The 17,516-nt window shown below is 45.0% G+C and overlaps 1 non-coding gene across 1 annotated transcript; it reads right to left on the reverse strand.

Moving 5' to 3' along the window:
* Positions 1 to 284: 284 nt before the first annotated feature.
* Positions 285 to 356, reverse strand: TRNAH-GUG (transfer RNA histidin (anticodon GUG)). Its single transcript has one exon. It is a non-coding gene; the product is annotated as a tRNA-His (tRNA).
* Between the last annotated feature and the right edge of the window lie 17,160 nt (positions 357 to 17,516).

The raw sequence follows: 17,516 nt of genomic DNA on the forward strand, positions 1-17,516 counted from the left end.
CGCGTCAGTACAGGAGCCTCGGCGATGCAGGTACAGGAGACACAGACATCCATCCCTCTTGCTGACCGGATCCCGTGAAACCAAACTGTAGCTCATACTTTTCACATCAGGACCGCCACAAACGTAAAAGCGCAGAAAGGTGAAATAAATAATAACATTGTTAACGCGTTCTTCAAAGACATTTAATTTCACCGTTGAAATTAGGTTCAAGCTCTTAACTCATGTAAATATTAAGAAGTGAGAATAAAAATGCTGCCCAACTGCCGTGACATTGACTCCCGCAATGCCGTGACTCGGATTCGAACCGAGGTTGCTGCGGCCACAACGCAGAGTACTAACCACTATACGATCACGGCGAGCTACTTGGGCTCTGAAAAGACTACCCTGGTGTGGCTCTGATAGGCTCAAAAAAGGTCACAGTGTCCGTGGAGTGGATAGATTTAGCGTTTGTTTAAAACCCATCTTTTCAAGTTAGATCAGGGACTTTTCTTTGAGTAGCAGATCACAGCAAATATTTACCTCTCTGCTTCCAGTGACAAGACTCCCCATAAACCAAGAAGCTCAGACTTCTTAACAAGATCCACCACTCTGCCCTGCAAGTCTCAAGTGCTCTATGAGTGCTGGGGTCGGGGAAGTGAACACTGCAAAAACTTAATCCACGGCCGACCAAACTCCTCCAGGCCAGGAGGGGCTCGGAACAGGCCCCCACATATTTTTCTTTTTTTCTTTTCTGGGTGTCTCTTCAGACACATTCAGCTGCTTGGTGCATACTGCTTTAGAGTTGCATTGTGTGGAATGAAGTGGCGTAAACTTGACTAGCAAACAATGGAGTGGTGATGAATGGAGGGTCATAGAAGGGAGTAGATTGAAGTGCAAAGAGTAGAGTGACGTAATGTGTCATAGAATACAGTGGAATATAATGAAGTGGTGTGCCTTGGCATGGCGTTGAATAGCATTGTGAGGAATGGAGTGGCATAGAGCAGAGTGGGGTAGAGAGGAGTGAGGTTGCATAGAATGGCATAGAGTAGCATAGAGTAAAGTAGTGTGGTGTAGAGTGGCATAGTGTGGTGTAGAGTGAAGTGGCATGGAATGGCATAGAGTCAGAGAACAGTGTGTCATGGAGAGGGGTGGCAAAGAATTAGGAGGAGTGGAGTCGGACTGCATGAAGTAGAGTGTTGTGGAGTTGAGTAGCATACAGTCACGTTGCATGGAGTGACACTGTGGTGTAGAGAGGAGCAGAGTAAAAAGTGGCATAGAGTAGAAAGACCTACAGCAGAGTAGTGTAGAGTGGCACAGCATAGAGTAGTGTGCAGTGGAGTGGCATAGAGTAGAGCGCATGTAGTGCCATTGAGTGATATTGTGTGAGATGGAGTGGAGTGGAGTACAGTGAAGTGGCATGGAATGAAGTAGTATAGAGTAGAGTGGGAGAGAGTAAAGTGGAGTGGCATAGAGTGAACTAGAGTAGAGCGTAGTGGGATAGTGTGGAGTGGCATGGAGTGGAATGGAGAGGCACAGAGTAGGGTAGAGTGCAAAAGTGTGGAATGGCATGGAGTTGAGTGGAGTGGCATAGAGTAGAGTGGCATTCTGTGGGGTGGATTAGAGTGGCATGGAGTGGCATACAGTAGAGTGGAATAGAGCTTAGTGGTGGAGAATACAGTGGCTTAGAGTGGAGTATAGTAGCATGGAGTAGAGTAGCGTAGAGTAGAGAGGGGTGCAATGGAGTAGAGTGGCATAGAGTTGAGTGGTGTACAGTGGCGTAGAGTAGAATGGGATAAAATAAAGTGGCGTACAGTAGACTGGAGTAGAGTAGCATAGAGTGGAGAGGCATAGAGTGGAGAGGAGTAAAGTAGAGTGGAGTTGTATAGAGTAGAGTTCATTTGAGTATTCTAGAGTGATGTAGAGCAGAGTGGCATAGAGTCACATAAAGTGGCATTCTATGAAGTAGGGTGGCGTAGAGAGGAATGAAGGGAAGTGGCATAGAGTAGAGTGGAGTGGAGTAGAGGGGCATAGCAGAGAGTGACAGGGTGGAGTGGCATAGAATGGAGTAGCATAAAGTGGAGTGAAGTGGCGTATAGTGGAGTGGCATAGATTAGAGTGGCATAGAGTGGAGTGATAGAGTGGAACAATGTAGATTACAGTGGAGTAGAACTGAGTAGAGTGGAGTGGTATAGAGTTGTACAGTGTAGAGTACAGTGGCACTGAGGGGAGTAGAGTATAGTCATGCAGAGGAATATAGTGTGAGAAAGTAACTAAAGTGTCAATAGAGACGGCGTTTAGGGTGAAAAATAAGCTGTATGCTTGTCATGAATGTTGGAAAGCACATTGCACATCCAAGAATGATACGAAAACACTTTTAAAATATAAAAAATAGCGTACTGTAGAAAGACGAAAAGAACACATGTACTTGGTCCATCCTCCATGGAGGAATGAACACAAGAAAGGAAGATTCAGTCTATGGGAGCTAAGCAATCGAAATATTGCAAATGTGAGTGACATAGAAAACAATTAATGGTAAGTAAGCTATGGGCGTGTGGTAAGCCCACTGAATTCTAAACAATATGTCTCACAGCACATTCACTGTGTACGCAAGACATAAAAAGGTGTGACTAAGAGAATTCTGAGATTTAGAGCTTGACAGCAATTCACAACCCAACCAAATTGAGCCCTATATAATAATTTACAACAGAGCCAAAGTACACCTTTTACACCCCCAATGGTGGAGGTAAGATATTCAGCAGACACGTGGTCTCCCAGTGCTAAAGGATTTTGGCTAGATATGAAGTGGGCGAAGTGCCCTGAAAACATTATAAAAGTAGGACACGTGCTATAAGCAGACATCACTTCCTTGGCAAGGCAGAAGAAAGGGCACTTCAGAGGGAAGAAATGAGAGGGCTGAGGAACAGACAGATATCTCCCCTATGGGCAGAGGTGGCGGGAGCATGGAACACTCCTGACATGACTATGATGACGATGCAGATGGGCCTCTTAACTTGCGGAGTTAGGAGCACGACAAACACACCTCTCCTAGACCTCCCTGGAAGATCATACACTGGGGAGGGTTCCCCTGGGTCCTTTCCCCCCCCCGGCTGGGCCCCATACAGCTGTAGACACACTCACACGATGCGTAGTTAGGTCTCGTTTCTGGGCAAGTTGTTTGGCTTGCTTGTTATTTGTTGTAATAAGAGATGATGAGTACCTGACGTGCCAGAGCTGGAAATGGTGGCAACCGACCACCCTGCTCCATGGGCATACAGCGCTGAACCGGAGACCCACAGGAGGCCCACACTACAGATCTCAAGCCTGCTTACAGATTTATGCAAGGAACAGCCCTCAGCGTGGTGGTAACATAATATAATAGCAGTAATGGGTAACTGTTCAAAAGTTGTCATGGAAAGGAGATTCATACAGCTCTGCAACCTGTTACAATCCTGTGAATAATATGTACCATCTGAAATACCAATAAATAAAAAAAATAAAAAATCTGCTGCACAACTTAGGGTAAGGCTGGTGTTGTAGTGGTAGATCTGAGGCCCTAGGAGAGCTGGAGACCCCACAGAGCTACAGCAGCTCAGAAGTCCACTTAGGCTTCATCAGGGACCCGTTTTGTGACTTGAAAACCCATTAATGCAACAATAAAGGGGTGAAGTAAATGTCATCAACATTGCATAAACTGGTGTTCTTTGCAGTTTTTTTTATAAATAACAGCGCCTGGAAGCCCTTCTGACTGTGAAGGTTTGTTTAACAAATAGTGTTGTAACAACATAAAAGAGGGGGAACTGTAAGACAGTTGCACAGATAGAAGGACGGATAGAAGGTTAAACAGATCGTCATAAATAAGCCACATGCACCGATGCATCTGTACAGGTTTGTAGACAGAAAGGCAGGCATGTAGCTGTTAGTAAATCATGGATGAGATATAATCAGCGTCACAGAAACCGCTGTAAATCACACGCGCCTGCTTTAGAAAGAACCACGCCACAAAGACCTTGGTAGTCAGCATGTAGGCTTTAAAGTGTTAACATAAACAGAGATGGGCAGAAATAGGCAGTAAGTCAGATACCCAGATTGAAATAGAAAGGTAAATAGAAAGCACATGTAGTAATAGACGTGGACCGATAAGTATATAGAGAAGCAGCTGTTGGTACGAAAATGGGATCACATATGATCAACTTTGTGTGGACTGTCAGGATTTGAAAACGGTTGCTTCATACCAAAAAAAACCATAGCGCCAAGATGTCCTCCTCAATGTCCCTATGAGCGTTATAGTGTTAACAAAGCATACAGCCAGGCATCAACACTCTGTTAGACAGGTTCACAGTCACGCACAGGTAGGTGAGCAGATAGATAAGCAGGCACACAGGCAAAAAGATGGATGGACATATGAATGGATCAATGGATGGACGGACCTCTCTGTTAAACATGAGTCAAATGTAGGGATGGGCGTAACCAGTGTAACTCACTGCAGTGTAATTACGCGAAATTACAGCAACATTATGCGAGGTTGTACAGAATTACACAAGGCTATTTTCCTGGTGCAAAATACACGCTCAGATCCGAAAGGAACCTGATATACACTTTGCACAAGAAAATCGCTCTAAATGCAACAGAACTGGCACAACAGCCGCTGCTCGCACTCTTTTCCTCCGCTCTTGGGTAGATGTCTTTCCCCACATTACTCCAAATTCCACAAAGGAGCGTAATTGTGTAATTCACGATTCGACCACGACTAATAAACTTGGCTTAAGTTTTAAAACTTTCCCTCTAGCTGCCCGGTGATCCGTCGGGTGCGGGATGATGAAGCCAAACGCTGATTGGGTGAGTGCGCCTCTCAGTGTCCTTCTCCGTCACCTCTTTCTTTCAGACCCTTGGGAGCTCAATCTTACTTTCTATACAAATATTTATTTTTAGACCTTTTTTCTTCGCGGCCTGAATTGCTGCAAAAACTGATATTTGACTAGCAGGATCCCTTTCAACATTGAAAGCTACTCCGCGTCAGTACAGGAGCCTCGGCGCTGCAGGTACAGGAGACACAGTCATCCATCCCTCTTGCTGACCTGGTCCCGTGAAACCAAACTGTAGCTCATACTTTTCACATCAGGACCGCCACAAACGTAAAAGCGCAGAAAGGTGAAATAAATAATAACATTGTTAACGCGTTCTTCAAAGACATTTAATTTCACCGTTGAAATTAGGTTCAAGCTCTTAACTCATGTAAATATTAAGAAGTGAGAATAAAAATGCTGCCCAACTGCCGTGACATTGCCACCCGCAATGCCATGATTCGGATTCGAACCAAGGTTGCTGCTGCCACAACGCAGAGTACTAACCACTATACCATCACGGCGAGCTACTTGGGCTCTGAAAAGACTACCCTGGTGTGGCTCTGATAGGCTTAAAAAAGGTAAAAGTGTCCGTGGAGTGGATAGATTTAGCATTTGTTTAAAACCCATCTTTTCAAGTTAGATCAGGGTCTTTTCTTTGAGTAGCAGATCACAGCAAATATTTACCTCTCTGCTTCCAGTGACAAGACTCCCCATAAACCAAGAAGCCCAGACTTCTTAACAAGATCCACCACTCTGCCCTGCAAGTCTCAAGTGTTCTATGAGTGCTGGGGTCGGGGAAGTGAACACTGCAAAAACTTAATCCAAGGCCGACCAAACTCCTCCAGGCCAGGAGGGGCTCGGAACAGGCCCCCACATATTGTTGTTTTTTTCTTTTCTGGGTGTCTCTTCAGACACATTCAGATGCTTGGTGCATACTGCTTTAGAGTTGCATTGTGTGGAATGAAGTGGCGTAAACTTGACTAGCAAACAATGGAGTGGTGATGAATGGAGGGTCATAGAAGGGAGTAGATTGAAGTGCAAAGAGTAGAGTGACGTAATGTGTCATAGAATACAGTGGAATATAATGAAGTGGTGTGCCATGGCATGGCGTTGAATAGCATTGTGAGGAATGGAGTGGCATAGAGCAGAGTGGGGTAGAGAGGAGTGAGGTTGCATAGAATGGCATAGAGTAGCATAGAGTAAAGTAGTGTGGTGTAGAGTGGCATAGTGTGGTGTAGAGTGAAGTGGCATGGAATGGCATAGAGTCAGAGAACAGTGTGTCATGGAGAGGGGTGGCAAAGAATTAGGAGGAGTGGAGTCGGACTGCATGAAGTAGAGTGTTGTGGAGTTGAGTAGCATACAGTCGCGTTGCATGGAGTGACACTGTGGTGTAGAGAGTAGCAGAGAAAAAAGTGGCATAGAGTAGAAAGGCCTACAGGAGAGTAGTGTAGAGTGGCACAGCATAGAGTAGTGTGCAGTAGAGTGGCATAGAGTAGAGCGCATGTAGTGCCATTGAGTGATATTGTGTGAGATGGAGTGGAGTGGAGTACAGTGAAGTGGCATGGAATGAAGTAGTATAGAGTAGAGTGGGAGAGAGTAAAGTGGAGTGGCATAGAGTGAACTAGAGTAGAGCGTAGTGGGATAGAGTGGAGTAGCATGGAGTGGAATGGAGAAGCACAGAGTAGGGTAGAGTGCAAAAGTGTGGAATGGCATGGAGTTGAGTAGAGTGGCATTCTGTGGGGTGGATTAGAGTGGCATGGAGTGGCATACAGTAGAGTGGAATAGAGCTTAGTGGTGGAGAGTACAGTGGCTTAGAGTGGAGTATGGTAGCATGGAGTAGAGTAGCGTAGAGTAGAGAGGGGTGCAACGGAGTAGAGTGGCATAGAGTTGAGTGGTGTACAGTGGCGTAGAGTAGAATGGGATAAAATAAAGTGGCGTACAGTAGACTGGAGTAGAGTAGCATACAGTGGAGAGGCATAGAGTGGAGAGGAGTAAAGAAGAGTGGAATTGTATAGAGTAGAGTTCAGTTGAGTATTCTAGAGTGATGTAGAGCAGAGTGGCATAGAGTCACATAAAGTGGCATTCTATGAAGTAGGGTGGCGTAGAGAGGAATGAAGGGAAGTGGCATAGAGTAGAGTGGAGTGGAGTGGAGTAGAGGGGCATAGCAGAGAGTGACAGGGTGGAGTGGCATAGAATGGAGTAGCATAAAGTGGAGTGAAGTGGCGTATAGTGGAGTGGCATAGATTAGAGTGGCATAGAGTGGAGTGATAGAGTGGAGTGATAGAGTGGAACAATGTAGATTAGAGTGGAGTAGAACTGAGTAGAGTGGAGTGGTATAGAGTTGCACAGTGTAGAGTACAGTGGCACTGAGGAGAGTAGAGTATAGTCATGTAGAGGAATACAGTGTGAGAAAGTAACTAAAGTGTCAATAGAGACGGCGTTTAGGGTGAAAAATAAGCTGTATGCTTGTCATGAATGTTGGAAAGCACATTGCACATCCAAGAATGATACGAAAACACTTTTAAAATATAAAAAATAGCGTACTGTAGAAAGACGAAAAGAACACATGTACTTGGTCCATCCTCCATGGAGGAATGAACACAAGAAAGGAAGATTCAGTCTATGGGAGCTAAGCAATCGAAATATTGCAAATGTGAGTGACATAGAAAACCATTAATGGTAAGTAAGCTATGGGCGTGTGGTAAGCCCACTGAATTCTAAACAATATGTCTCACAGCACATTCACTGTGTACGCAAGACATAAAAAGGTGTGACTAAGAGAATTCTGAGATTTAGAGCTTGACAGCAATTCACAACCCAACCAAACTGAGCCCTATATAATAATTTACAACAGAGCCAAAGTACACCTTTTATACCCCCAATGGTGGAGGTAAGATATTCAGCAGACACGTGGTCTCCCAGTGCTAAAGGATTTTGGCTAGATATGAAGTGGGCGAAGTGCCCTGAAAACATTATAAAAGTAGGACACGTGCTATAAGCAGACATCACTTCCTTGGCAAGGCAGAAGAAAGGGCACTTCAGAGGGAAGAAATGAGAGGGCTGTGGAACAGACAGATAGCTCCCCTATGGGCAGAGGTGGCGGGATAATGGAACACTCCTGACATGACTATGATGACGATGCAGATGGGCCTCTTAACTTGCGGAGTTAGGAGCACGACAAACACACCGCTGCTAGACCTCCCTGGAAGATCATACACTGGGGAGGGTTCCCCTGGGTCCCTTCCCCCCCCCCGGCTGGGCCCCATACAGCTGTAGACACACTCACACGATGCGTAGTTAGGTCTCGTTTCTGGGCAAGTTGTTTGGCTTGCTTGTTATTTGTTGTAATAAGAGATGATGAGTACCTGACGTGCCAGAGCTGGAAATGGTGGCAACCGACCACCCTGCTCCATGGGCATACAGCGCTGAACCGGAGACCCACAGGAGGCCCACACCACAGATCACAAGCCTGCTTACAGATTTATGCAAGGAACAGCCCTCAGCGTGGTGGTAACATAATATAATAGCCGTAATGGGTAACTGTTCAAAAGTTGTCATGGAAAGGAGATTCATACAGCTCTGCAACCTGTTACAATCCTGTGAATAATATGTACCATCTGAAATACCAATAAATAAAAAATAAAAAATGTGCTGCACTACTTAGGGTAAGGCTGGTGTTGTAGTGGTAGATCTGAGGCCTTAGGAGAGCTGGAGACCCCACAGAGCTACAGCAGCTCAGAAGTCCACTTAGGCTTCATCAGGGACCCGTTTTGTGACTTGAAAACCCATTAATGCAACAATAAAGGGGTGAAGTAAATGTCATCAACATTGCATAAACTGGTGTTCTTTGCAGTTTTTTAAATAAATAACAGTGCCTCGAAGCCCTTCTGACTGTGAAGGTTTGTTTAACAAATAGTGTTGTAACAACATAAAAGAGGGGGAACTGTAAGACAGTTGCACAGATAGAAGGACGGATAGAAGGTTAAACAGATCGTCATAAATAAGCCACATGCACCGATGCATCTGTACAGGTTTGTAGGCAGAAAGGCAGGTATGTAGCTGTTAGTAAATCATGGATGAGATATAATCAGTTTCACAGAAACCGCTGTAAATCACACGCGCCTGATTTAGAAATAACCACGACACAAAGACCTTGGTAGTCAGCATGTAGGCTTTAAAGTGTTAACATAAACAGAGATGGGCAGAAATAGGCAGTAAGGCAGATACCCAGATTGAAATAGAAAGTAAATAGAAAGCACATGTAGTAATAGACGTGGACCGATAAGTATATAGAGAAGCAGCTGTTGGTACGAAAATGGGATCACATATGATCAACTTTGTGTGGACTGTCAGGATTTGAAAACGGTTGCTTCATACCAAAAAAAAACATAGCGCCAAGATGTCCTCCTCAATGTCCCTATGAGCGTTATAGTGTTAACAAAGCATACAGCCAGGCATCAACACTCTGTTAGACAGGTTCACAGTCACGCACAGGTAGGTGAGCAGGTAGATAAGCAGGCACACTGGCAAAAAGATGGATGGACAGATGAATGGATCAATAGATGGACGGACCTCTCTGTTAAACATGAGTCAAATGTAGGGATGGGCGTAACCAGTGTAACTCACTGCAGTGTAATTACGCGAAATTACAGCAACATTATGCGAGGTTGTACAGAATTACACAAGGCTATTTTCCTGGTGCAAAATACACGCTCAGATCCGAAAGGAACCTGATATACACTTTGCACAAGAAAATAGCTCTAAATGCAACAGAACTGGCACAACAGCCGCTGCTCGCGCTCTTTTCCTCCGATCTTGGGTAGATGTCTTTCCCCACATTACTCCAAATTCCACAAAGGAGCGTAATTGTGTAATTCACGATTCGACCACGACTAATAAACTTGGCTTAAGTTTTAAAACTTTCCCTCTAGCTGCCCGGTGATCCGTCGGGTGCGGGATGATGAAGCCAAACGCTGATTGGGTGAGCGCGCCTCTCAGTGTCCTTCTCCGTCGCCTCTTTCGTTCAGACCCTTGGGAGCTCAGTCTTACTTTCTATACAAATATTTATTTTTAGACCTTTTTTCTTCGCGGCCTGAATTGCTGCAAAAACTGATATTTGACTAGCAGGATCCCTTTCAACATTGAAAGCTACTCCGCGTCAGTACAGGAGCCTCGGCGCTGCAGGTACAGGAGACACAGACATCCATCCCTCTTGCTGCCCGGGTCCCGTGAAACCAAACTGTAGCTCATACTTTTCACATCAGGACCGCCACAAACGTAAAAGCGCAGAAAGGTGAAATAAATAATAACATTGTTAACGCGTTCTTCAAAGACATTTAATTTCACCGTTGAAATTAGGTTCAAGCTCTTAACTCATGTAAATATTAAGAAGTGAGAATAAAAATGCTGCCTAACTGCCGTGACATTGCCACCCGCAATGCTGTGACTCGGATTCGAACCAAGGTTGCTGCGGCCACAACGCAGAGTACTAACCACTATACGATCACGGCGAGCTACTTGGGCTCTGAAAAGACTACCCTGGTGTGGCTCTGATAGGCTGAAAAAAGGTCACAGTGTCCGTGGAGTGGATAGATTTAGCGTTTGTTTAAAACCCATCTTTTCAAGTTAGATCAGGGTCTTTTCTTTGAGTAGCAGATCACAGCAAATATTTACCTCTCTGCTTCCAGTGACAAGACTCCCCATAAACCAAGAAGCCCAGACTTCTTAACAAGATCCACCACTCTGCCCTGCAAGTCTCAAGTGCTCTATGAGTGCTGGGGTCGGGGAAGTGAACACTGCAAAAACTTAATCCACGGCCGACCAAACTCCTCCAGGCCAGGAGGGGCTCGGAACAGGCCCCCACATATTGTTTTTTTTTTCTTTTCTGGGTGTCTCTTCAGACACATTCAGCTGCTTGGTGCATACTGCTTTAGAGTTGCATTGTGTGGAATGAAGTGGCGTAAACTTGACTAGCAAACAATGGAGTGGTGATGAATGGAGGGTCATAGAAGGGAGTAGATTGAAGTGCAAAGAGTAGAGTGACGTAATGTGTCATAGAATACAGTGGAATATAATGAAGTGGTGTGCCTTGGCATGGTGTTGAATAGCATTGTGAGGAATGGAGTGGCATAGAGCAGAGTGGGGTAGAGAGGAGTGAGGTTGCATAGAATGGCATAGAGTAGCATAGAGTAAAGTAGTGTGGTGTAGAGTGGCATAGTGTGGTGTAGAGTGAAGTGGCATGGAATGGCATAGAGTCAGAGAACAGCGTGTCATGGAGAGGGGTGGCAAAGAATTAGGAGGAGTGGAGTCGGACTGCATGAAGTAGAGTGTTGTGGAGTTGAGTAGCATACAGTCGGTTGCATGGAGTGACACTGTGGTGTAGAGAGGAGCAGAGAAAAAAGTGGCATAGAGTAGAAAGGCCTATATGAGAGTAGTGTAGAGTGGCACAGCATAGAGTAGTGTGCAGTAGAGTGGCATAGAGTAGAGCGCATGTAGTGCCATTGAGTGATATTGTGTGAGATGGAGTGGAGTGGAGTACAGTGAAGTGGCATGGAATGAAGTAGTATAGAGTAGAGTGGGAGAGAGTAAAGTGGAGTGGCATAGAGTGAACTAGAGTAGAGCGTAGTGGGATAGAGTGGAGTAGCATGGAGTGGAATGGAGAGGCACAGAGTAGGGTAGAGTGCAAAAGTGTGGAATGGCATGGAGTTGAGTGGAGTGCATAGAGTAGAGTGGCATTCTGTGGGGTGGATTAGAGTGGCATGGAGTGGCATACAGTAGAGTGGAATAGAGCTTAGTGGTGGAGAGTACAGTGGCTTAGAGTGGAGTATAGTAGCATGGAGTAGAGTAGCGTAGAGTAGAGAGGGGTGCAACGGAGTAGAGTGGCATAGAGTTGAGTGGTGTAAAGTGGCGTAGAGTAGAATGGGATAAAATAAAGTGGCATACAGTAGACTGGAGTAGAGTAGCATAGAGTGGAGAGGCATAGAGTGGAGAGGAGTAAAGTAGAGTGGAATTGTATAGAGTAGAGTTCAGTTGAGTATTCTAGAGTGATGTAGAGCAGAGTGACATAGAGTCACATAAAGTGGCATTCTATGAAGTAGGGTGGCGTAGAGAGGAATGAAGGGAAGTGGCATAGAGTAGAGTGGAGTGGAGTAGAGGGGCATAGCAGAGAGTGACAGGGTGGAGTGGCATAGAATGGAGTAGCATAAAGTGGAGTGAAGTGGCGTATAGTGGAGTGGCATAGATTAGAGTGGCATAGAGTGGAGTGATAGAGTGGAACAATGTAGATTACAGTGGAGTAGAACTGAGTAGAGTGGAGTGGTATAGAGTTGCACAGTGTAGAGTACAGTGGCACTGAGGGGAGTAGAGTATAGTCATGCAGAGGAATATAGTGTGAGAAAGTAACTAAAGTGTCAATAGAAACGGCGTTTAGGGTGAAAAATAAGCTGTATGCTTGTCATGAATGTTGGAAAGCACATTGCACATCCAAGAATGATACGAAAACACTTTTAAAATATAAAAAATAGCGTACTGTAGAAAGACGAAAAGAACACATGTACTTGGTCCATCCTCCATGGAGGAATGAACACAAGAAAGGAAGATTCAGTCTATGGGAGCTAAGCAATCGAAATATTGCAAATGTGAGTGACATAGAAAACAATTAATGGTAAGTAAGCTATGGGCGTGTGGTAAGCCCACTGAATTCTAAACAATATGTCTCACAGCACATTCACTGTGTACGCAAGACATAAAAAGGTGTGACTAAGAGAATTCTGAGATTTAGAGCTTGACAGGAATTCACAACCCAACCAAATTGAGCCCTATATAATAATTTACAACAGAGCCAAAGTACACCTTTTATACCCCCAATGGTGGAGGTAAGATATTTAGCAGACACGTGGTCTCCCAGTGCTAAAGGATTTTGGCTAGATATGAAGTGGGCGAAGTGCCCTGAAAACATTATAAAAGTAGGACACGTGCTATAAGCAGACATCACTTCCTTGGCAAGGCAGAAGAAAGGGCACTTCAGAGGGAAGAAATGAGAGGGCTGAGGAACAGACAGATAGCTCCCCTATGGGCAGAGGTGGCGGGAGCATGGAACACTCCTGACATGACTATGATGACGATGCAGATGGGCCTCTTAACTTGCGGAGTTAGGAGCACGACAAACACACCTCTCCTAGACCTCCCTGGAAGATCATACACTGGGGAGGGTTCCCCTGGGTCCTTTCCCCCCCCCGGCTGGGCCCCATACAGCTGTAGACACACTCACACGATGCGTAGTTAGGTCTCGTTTCTGGGCAAGTTGCTTGGCTTGCTTGTTATTTGTTGTAATAAGAGATGATGAGTACCTGACGTGCCAGAGCTGGAAATGGTGGCAACCGACCACCCTGCTCCATGGGCATACAGCGCTGAACCGGAGACCCACAGGAGGCCCACACTACAGATCACAAGCCTGCTTACAGATTTATGCAAGGAACAGCCCTCAGCGTGGTGGTAACATAATATAATAGCAGTAATGGGTAACTGTTCAAAAGTTGTCATGGAAAGGAGATTCATACAGCTCTGCAACCTGTTACAATCCTGTGAATAATATGTACCATCTGAAATACCAATAAATAAAAAAAATAAAAAATCTGCTGCACAACTTAGGGTAAGGCTGGTGTTGTAGTGGTAGATCTGAGGCCCTAGGAGAGCTGGAGACCCCACAGAGCTACAGCAGCTCAGAAGTCCACTTAGGCTTCATCAGGGACCCGTTTTGTGACTTGAAAACCCATTAATGCAACAATAAAGGGGTGAAGTAAATGTCATCAACATTGCATAAACTGGTGTTCTTTGCAGTTTTTTTAATAAATAACAGCGCCTGGAAGCCCTTCTGACTGTGAAGGTTTGTTTAACAAATAGTGTTGTAACAACATAAAAGAGGGGGAACTGTAAGACAGTTGCACAGATAGAAGGACGGATAGAAGGTTAAACAGATCGTCATAAATAAGCCACATGCACCGATGCATCTGTACAGGTTTGTAGACAGAAAGGCAGGTATGTAGCTGTTAGTAAATCATGGATGAGATATAACCAGCTTCACAGAAACCGCTGTAAATCACACGCACCTGCTTTAGTAATAACCACGCCACAAAGACATTGGTAGTCAGCATGTAGGCTTTAAAGTGTTAACATAAACAGAGATGGGCAGAAATAGGCAGTAAGGCAGATACCCAGATTGAAATAGAAAGTAAATAGAAAGCACATGTAGTAATAGACGTGGACCGATAAGTATATAGAGAAGCAGCTGTTGGTACGAAAATGGGATCACATATGATCAACTTTGTGTGGACTGTCAGGATTTGAAAACGGTTGCTTCATACCAAAAAAAAACATAGCGCCAAGATGTCCTCCTCAATGTCCCTATGAGCGTTATAGTGTTAACAAAGCATACAGCCAGGCATCAACACTCTGTTAGACAGGTTCACAGTCACGCACAGGTAGGTGAGCAGATAGATAAGCAGGCACACTGGCAAAAAGATGGATGGACAGATGAATGGATCAATAGATGGACGGACCTCTCTGTTAAACATGAGTCAAATGTAGGGATGGGCGTAACCAGTGTAACTCACTGCAGTGTAATTACGCGAAATTACAGCAACATTATGCGAAGTTGTACAGAATTACACAAGGCTATTTTCCTGGTGCAAAATACACGCTCAGATCCGAAAGGAACCTGATATACACTTTGCACAAGAAAATAGCTCTAAATGCAACAGAACTGGCACAACAGCCGCTGCTCGCGCTCTTTTCCTCCGCTCTTGGGTAGATGTCTTTCCCCACATTACTCCAAATTCCACAAAGGAGCGTAATTGTGTAATTCACGATTCGACCACGACTAATAAACTTGGCTTAAGTTTTAAAACTTTCCCTCTAGCTGCCCGGTGATCCGTCGGGTGCGGGATGATGAAGCCAAACGCTGATTGGGTGAGCGCGCCTCTCAGTGTCCTTCTCCGTCGCCTCTTTCGTTCAGACCCTTGGGAGCTCAGTCTTACTTTCTATACAAATATTTATTTTTAGACCTTTTTTCTTCGCGGCCTGAATTGCTGCAAAAACTGATATTTGACTAGCAGGATCCCTTTCAACATTGAAAGCTACTCCGCGTCAGTACAGGAGCCTCGGCGCTGCAGGTACAGGAGACACAGACATCCATCCCTCTTGCTGACCGGGTCCCGTGAAACCAAACTGTAGCTCATACTTTTCACATCAGGACCGCCACAAACGTAAAAGCGCAGAAAGGTGAAATAAATAATAACATTGTTAACGCGTTCTTCAAAGACATTTAATTTCACCGTTGAAATTAGGTTCAAGCTCTTAACTCATGTAAATATTAAGAAGTGAGAATAAAAATGCTGCCCAACTGCCGTGACATTGACACCCGCAATGCCGTGACTCGGATTCAAACCGAGGTTGCTTCGGCCACAACGCAAAGTACTAACCACTATATGATCACGGCGAGCTACTTGGGCTCTGAAAAGACTACCCTGGTGTGGCTCTGATAGGCTGAAAAAAGGTCACAGTGTCCGTGGAGTGGATAGATTTAGCGTTTGTTTAAAACCCATCTTTTCAAGTTAGATCAGGGTCTTTTCTTTGAGTAGCAGATCACAGCAAATATTTACCTCTCTGCTTTCAGTGACAAGACTCCCCATAAACCAAGAAGCTCAGACTTCTTAACAAGATCCACCACTCTGCCCTGCAAGTCTCAAGTGCTCTATGAGTGCTGGGGTCGGGGAAGTGAACACTGCAAAAACTTAATCCACGGCCGACCAAACTCCTCCAGGCCAGGAGGGGCTCGGAACAGGCCCCCACATATTGTTGTTTTTTTCTTTTCTGGGTTTCTCTTCAGACACATTCAGCTGCTTGGTGCATACTGCTTTAGAGTTGCATTGTGTGGAATGAAGTGGCGTAAACTTGACTAGCAAACAATGGAGTGGTGATGAATGGAGGGTCATAGAAGGGAGTAGATTGAAGTGCAAAGAGTAGAGTGACGTAATGTGTCATAGAATACAGTGGAATATAATGAAGTGGTGTGCCTTGGCATGGCGTTGAATAGCATTGTGAGGAATGGAGTGGCATAGAGCAGAGTGGAGTAGAGAGGAGTGAGGTTGCATAGAATGGCATAGAGTAGCATAGAGTAAAGTAGTGTGGTGTAGAGTGGCATAGTGTGGTGTAGAGTGAAGTGGCATGGAATGGCATAGAGTCAGAGAACAGTGTGTCATGGAGAGGGGTGGCAAAGAATTAGGAGGAGTGGAGTCGGACTGCATGAAGTAGAGTGTTGTGGAGTTGAGTAGCATACAGTCGCGTTGCATGGAGTGACACTGTGGTGTAGAGAGGAGCAGAGTAAAAAGTGGCATAGAGTAGAAAGGCCTACAGGAGAGTAGTGTAGAGTGGCACAGCATAGAGTAGTGTGCAGTAGAGTGGCATAGAGTAGAGCGCATGTAGTGCCATTGAGTGATATTGTGTGAGATGGAGTGGAGTGGAGTACAGTAAAGTGGCATGGAATGAAGTAGTATAGAGTAGAGTGGGAGAGAGTAAAGTGGAGTGGCATAGAGTGAACTAGAGTAGAGCGTAGTGGGATAGAGTGGAGTGGCATGGAGTGGAATGGAGAGGCACAGAGTAGGGTAGAGTGCAAAAGTGTGGAATGGCATGGAGTTGAGTGGAGTGGCATAGAGTAGAGTGGCATTCTGTGGGGTGGATTAGAGTGGCATGGAGTGGCATACAGTAGAGTGGAATAGAGCTTAGTGGTGGAGAGTACAGTGGCTTAGAGTGGAGTATGGTAGCATGGAGTAGAGTAGCGTAGAGTAGAGAGGGGTGCAACGGAGTAGAGTGGCATAGAGTTGAGTGGTGTACAGTGGCGTAGAGTAGAATGGGATAAAATAAAGTGGCGTACAGTAGACTGGAGTAGAGTAGCATAGAGTGGAGAGGCATAGAGTGGAGAGGAGTAAAGTAGAGTGGAATTGTATAGATTAGAGTTCAGTTGAGTATTCTAGAGTGATGTAGAGCAGAGTGACATAGAGTCACATAAAGTGGCATTCTATGAAGTAGGGTGGCGTAGAGAGGAATGAAGGGAAGTGGCATAGAGTAGAGTGGAGTGGAGTAGAGGGGCATAGCAGAGAGTGACAGGGTGGAGTGGCATAGAATGGAGTAGCATAAAGTGGAGTGAAGTGGCGTATAGTGGAGTGGCATAGATTAGAGTGGCATAGAGTGGAGTGATAGAGTGGAACAATGTAGATTAGAGTGGAGTAGAACTGAGTAGAGTGGAGTGGTATAGAGTTGCACAGTGTAGAGTACAGTGGCACTGAGGGGAGTAGAGTATAGTCATGTAGAGGAATACAGTGTGAGAAAGTAACTAAAATGTCAATAGAGACGGCGTTTAGGGTGAAAAATAAGCTGTATGCTTGTCATTAATGTTGGAAAGCACATTGCACATCCAATAATGATACGAAAACACTTTTAAAATATAAAAAATAGCGTACTGTAGAAAGACCAAAAGAACACATGTACTTGGTCCATCCTCCATGGAGGAATGAACACAAGAAAGGAAGATTCAGTCTATGGGAGCTAAGCAATCGAAATATTGCAAATGTGAGTGACATAGAAAACAATTAATGGTAAGTAAGCTATGGGCGTGTGGTAAGCCCACTGAATTCTAAA

This window comes from Pleurodeles waltl, chromosome 12 (assembly GCF_031143425.1).
Source record: "Pleurodeles waltl isolate 20211129_DDA chromosome 12, aPleWal1.hap1.20221129, whole genome shotgun sequence".
Classification (NCBI taxonomy): Eukaryota; Metazoa; Chordata; class Amphibia; order Caudata; family Salamandridae; genus Pleurodeles; species Pleurodeles waltl.